Source organism: Telopea speciosissima, chromosome 1 (genome assembly GCF_018873765.1).
Source record: "Telopea speciosissima isolate NSW1024214 ecotype Mountain lineage chromosome 1, Tspe_v1, whole genome shotgun sequence".
In the NCBI taxonomy this organism is placed as follows: domain Eukaryota; kingdom Viridiplantae; phylum Streptophyta; class Magnoliopsida; order Proteales; family Proteaceae; genus Telopea; species Telopea speciosissima.
This window is the reverse complement of record NC_057916.1, coordinates 85984396-85990395: the sequence shown is the minus strand read 5'-3', so window position 1 is coordinate 85990395 and position 6000 is coordinate 85984396. Positions and strand designations below refer to the sequence as shown.

The window sequence follows — 6000 nt, the reverse complement described above, 5'->3', positions numbered from 1 at the left end:
AGTACCACCATATAGGAATCCCAATGAACAACTGGCTATTTTCTACCGTATGGAAGGCTGATGTGGTTAATTCAAGCACCAATGTTATTATCCACGTGTCAAGTTTTCCATCGCAAAGAAGACGACCAGGATAAATCATTCGCCGGTGACTATTTTAAGTCTCTGTCTTAACCCGGCCAAATTGCAGGGAAAGAATACCCAGAGTTAAACCATGGATGCTCACTTGGAGCGGAAGCCATTAGCCCACTTCTTAGATTCAGGTATTAATGGTAATTTGTATGAACCAATCCCAAGTAAACTGTACACTGTACAGTGTACTCTGATGGTACAGAGGTCAAGAACCACACTTCCTCTCTTCCAAGTTCCACCACTACGACTAAGAACAACGAATCTGACTCGGTTACCAACTCTGCCATCTCACTCGATCCCACCGAGATTAGACTCGCCGAGTCCTATCGAGCTCTTCCCACCCCCATTCTGGCACTCTCTCCTCCACCCCCGGCACACAGCTTACGCCCTCGTCTCCTGGCTTCGAAAGCACAACCTAGGCTTCTCTTACGAGCTACTCTACTCCATTCTCATCCACGCCCTCGCTCCGACTTCCTGCTGTCTCAACTGAAGACCCTGACCCCTATAACGTACAATTCCCTAATTGGTGCCTGTGCCCGCAACGATGATCTCGATAAGGCCCTCCATTTGATGTCTCGGATGCACCGCGACGGATACCAGTCCGATTTCGTCAATTACGCCCTCGTCGCCTAATTCCTATGTCTTCAGTAGGATTTTGGCGAGTTATCGAGACAGAGGGGAATGGCAGAAATCGTTTTCGGTTCTCAAGGAGATGAGGAATTCTGGTGTCTGCCCCGATAGGCATTTCTACAATGTGATGATCGATACCTTTGGAAAGTATAACGGCCTCGGGCACGCGATGGCCACATTCTAACGGATGAAAGCAGATGAGATTCAGCCTGACACGGTTACTTGGAACACGATGATCCATTGCCACCGCAAGTCAGGTCGCCACGACAGATCTGATGAGCTCTGTCAGGAAATGCAGGAGAGTGGGTGCTTGTCCTGCACTACAACCTACAATATCATGATCAATTCTCTTGGGGAGCAGCAGAAGTGGGAGGAGGTGAAAAACTTCCTTGGGAAGATGCAAAGCCAAGGTTTATTGCCTAATGTGGTCACATATACCATGCTAGTTGCCGTTTGTGGGCAATCAGGGAGGTTTACAGATGCAGTTGATTGCTTGGAGGTCTTGAAGTCTGCAGGGTTGAAACCTTCCTCGACAATGTACAACGCTTTGGTCAATGCACATGCGCAGAGGGTATGTTTCTTATTCCTGAATTTGGTGTGTCTGGAATCTGTATGAGCAGTTATTTATTACAATTTTTTTCTTCTAAGAAACAGATGAAATTTTATTAGGCACATGGCCACATAAGGACTGTAATTAAGTTTTTTCAAAACATTAACAAGAACATCCTAAACTTTATCGTGGAAAAGGTCACCCCAAGGCCTTATATGTCTTGCATTTTGGTTGCAAAATCTGTATTGAGGTGGCATCATATTCATTGGTGATGATGATGATTATTCATCCCATTGCATGTTAATCTTTGGCAGCTAGCTAGCATTAGAATGTTTAATTGAACCATTAGACAGTCCATCTTGAAACTTCATTAACACAAGTCACACTCTTGTACGATTGCATAAGCTGTTCTTTCCTTTTTCTTTCTCTTTTCCTTGTGTTATTTTGAATAAGTTAAAAACCTTGACTAAGTTAGAGTATGGATTTGGTAGGCATGATTAAGACGTAGCCATATCTACAACAGACTAAGTGCAAAGGAGGTGATCTAAAGAGAAGTTTTTATAAGAAAAGGTATATAAGAAATGAGATTGGAATAATAGTAGATAAGGACCGTGGATAGAACTCTAATGCTAAGAGGATATGTGATTGAATTATGTCAATTATACTTTCTTTTTTTGGGAAGATGGTATCTAATTAGTTAGTGCATTTGCAAATGAATTTCCTCAAGTAGGATGACATAAAAGCATTAAAAGACCCATAGGCAACAAACGGATTGTCTGATTTCAGGACTAAAAGCGAGAATATCGATCCATATGAGGAGAGTTAAAATTAAATGGAGGTGAGAGCGAATAGAGAATACAAGAATGGTGCTTTGCTTCAACGGGGCCATTAGACATCTGATGTGGGAATGTGACCCTACAGCTCAACTTGATTTTAAGAAAAAGTTGAGTTTGGTTTTGATGCAATTGGGGTTGATCCTAGAGGGGTGGAAGGGTCTCTGATTTGGAAATTTGGGTTCTTCAGTAGAATTTCACAAGAGAAATGCGACAAACTATGGTGAAGGGACTTGGAATTCTATGTAATTTGAAAGCGAAATTAGGCTAGCTTATTGGGTGTGGTATTTACAACCATGCAGAGAGTTCCTTACGATCTGACATCTCAGATGTATAGCATGCATTCTCTGACTTCTCAAGCCATATGAATCACCTTAAATTTATGCAGTCAGCAGTTAATTACCAAACCAAGGCAAAGTTTAGTATTTTTCTTTTCATATAATTTACTGTTCAGGTTTAGAATGCTGTTGATCAGCTACTCTTGATTGCCAACAAGAGAATAAGTTTGGTGAGTATGCAAGCTGACATTCCTTATATGTCTTGCAGGGTTTGTCAGACCAAGCACTAAATACATTTAGGCTAATGAGAACACATGGTGTAAAGCCCAGTGTTTTAGTCCTCAATTCATTAATAATGCATTCGGTGAAGACAGAAGGGATGCTGAAGCTTTTGCAATACTGCAGTACATGAAGGAAAATGTAAGTTGGTAATTGATGTTGTTAGATACTTGTCATTTTCCTGGCCAATTGTTTTATTGCACATTCCTCATTGACTACATTTTACCGACCTTTATTGCTTCTTATGAATATAGGAGTTGATACCCGATGTAGTCACATATACCACCCTTATGAAACCTCTAATCCGGGTTGAGAAGTTTGAAAAGGTAGAGATTCATACCATGCTTCTCTTAGTTGTGGAAGATGGCAATCTACAGAGTGTGAACTGCTTCTTGTCAAAATATTTTTACGTTTCTGCTGCTATCTGTTCACTTTATTGTGATGGTGCCAACTAATTTTTATAAGCTGATAAATCTTTTGGTACCAGCTGATTGTCATTGATTCTTATTCTGTGTGATTCTGTCTATCTCAAGTTGCTAGTTGGGTTTCCCATTTTGTACACCTTTGTAAGTGGCATTTAATGACAACCTAGGTCTATCTTCTGGCAGGAGTGGAAGTGATACTGGATAGGTAAGAGTCTGGCAGGTCATAGCATCATAACTATACAATGAACTGGGATTTCTAATAGGCATGTATGTTTCCTCAAACTGGGTTTCAAGAAAGACATCCTTCCCGCATAACGTATGACCAATCATGAATCACCCACCCAACTTTATAGCATATACGTTTCCCCGAACAAAAATATTCTGAAAATCTTCACAATCTTAAAAAACACATATAAAACCAATTAAATATGTGAAAATCTGGGCCAGTATTGCTGAGAAGAAGGTAAAAAAGTTCTGTAACAAGATCAGAGAATAAAACCAGAGGAAGAAGGAGAAAATGGAGTGGAGATTCTGCCAGAGTCTCTAACAACCGATGGCAGTCTCCCCCTTTCCAATCTTATTTATAGATAGAAAACATAGTACATATGAAATCTCCTATTCAGACTAGGAAAGAACAAAAGAAAGCTAAGCTAACAGAACTCCTAGTACAACTAGGAAAGTAAAATAAAGAAAGAAAGAAAGATGGAGTCCACAATAGAGGGACTCCCTCTATCGTTGACTCGTTATTATATAATATCACATGGCACCCTCGGTTTAATCCTCCCCCTCAAGCTGGAGCATACAAATCCTCCATGCCCAACTTGGAAAAACCCTTCCGGAATGCTGGACTGAACAAAGACTTAGTGAATAAGTCGCCATGCTGATCAACAGAGGAGACAAATGGAGTAACCAGTAGTTTTTTCATGACGGCATCCCGCACAAAATGACTATCAACTTCAATGTGTTTGGTTCATTCGTGGGACATTGGATTGGTAGCAATATAGATTACAACTTGATTATCACAAAACATCTTCATATGGGAGGTAATTGGAAACCCCGATTCTTAGAGTAATGACTTCAACCACATTAGTTCAGACTGTTCGGTGGCAGTGTGAGCCATAGCCCTATACTCAGCTGTGGCACTGGAGCTAGCCACAGTTGTTTGTTTCTTGCTACGTTAAGCTACTAGGTTACCTCCAACAAAGGTACAATATCCAGTAGTGGACCTCCTATCACTAGCAGAACTAGCCCAGTCAGCATCAGAGAACCCTACCAGATCTATTCCCTGACGAGATTTATAAATAAGCCCTTTTCCTGGAGCTCCTTTCAAATATCTTAGGATTTTACAAGCTGCCTCCCAATGCAATTTCTTGGGTGATTGCATAAATTGACTAACAACACCAACAACAAAGGATATGTCTAGCCTAGTAACAGTCAAATAAATAGGTTTACCCACTAGTCTTTTGTACTGATGTCCATCCTCAAGATCGTTGCCATCATCAGTCCCAAGCTTATGGTGAGGGTCCATAGGGGTGTCAATAGGTTTGGAAGCAAGCTTACCTGTTTCAGATAAAAGATCTGTTGTAATATGGGTACAAGGGTATATTTGTTCATTAGGGTTTAGTTAGTGTTGCCCTAAGGGTATTACTGTAACTTGTATCTCATACGTTTTATTATATATAAGAGAGTGCTTGTGTCTCATTGACATAAGTTCAATTCCCAAAATATTCCAGCATGGTATCAGAGCAGGGAATCAACTTTGGGATTTGAGCTTCTCCATCCATGAAACCCTAGCCTTCACCGCCATTCTCTCTCGGCTTTCACCTTCACCGCTAGCATCCACCATCACCGGCAACCTCTCCCTCCTCTCCCTCTCGACCTCTTGGTACTGCCACCACACACCGCCGCCCTCTCTCTTATTGGTTTTACCGCCACCTCCCACCGCCTCGCTCCTCCTTGCGGTTTCCTCTTGGTGGTTACTTCTCTCCCACCAAGGGCTTCTTCAGTTCTTCTGTCTCATGAAGTAAATCTCCCTTTCTTTCTGGAGATTTTCATGTGGTAATTTTTTCTTCTTGTTTCCCATCTCTCCTTGTGATCAGCAGCTATGTCAGATCAGTCAACTGCATCTACTGGACAGGAAGGGGTAGTCCTACAGTGTGAACAATGTGACTTCCCTTCGCTCCCTATGAACTCCGTCAAGCTTGATGGGAGTAATTACTTGATGTGGTCGAGATCCTGCTCTCTTGCCCTGGGTTCCCGTGGTCTCTCTGGCCATCTTGCCGAGGCCTCTGAGAAACTTACTACTGCTGGTCCTGCTCTGGTTAAATGGGAGACTGAAGAATGCTTAGTCATGTCATATCTTCTCACTTCAATAGATCCCACTATTACCTAAGGATATCTACTTATTGACTTTGCTGCTCAAATCTAGAAGGTTGAGAAGGAAACATATTCCCAGGTTGGTAATGATGCGCAATGCTATGAACTCTGAAGGAAGATCCACAACATGCAATAAAAGGGTCTCTCTTTATCCCAATATTATAATGCTTTACCTGGTTTATGGCAACTTTGGTTTCTATGGTCATTTCACTGCAACTTGTGATACAGATACTATTGCCTTTCGCAAATGGGAAGAGAAGCTTTGGGTCTATGATTTTCTGGCGGGATTGAATATGGAATTTGATTAGATCAGGGCACATATTCTCAATCACGATCCATTTCCCTCTCTTGAGCAGGCCTGTGCTATTGTTGATTCATTCTGTGCCCATGTTTTCATTTAGTATTGTAGAGTAGAAGATATCGACAAAAACACACATTTTCTAGTTGAAAGAAACTCTGATGGATTTATTTGTCTAGTTTTGTACTCTTAACCCTTTCAA

General features: G+C 41.4%; 1 pseudogene; it reads left to right on the top strand.

The window, feature by feature from the left end:
- The first annotated feature begins 211 nt into the window (after positions 1-211).
- Positions 212-3154, top strand: LOC122656029 (annotated as a pseudogene).
- Positions 3155-6000: the final 2846 nt, after the last annotated feature.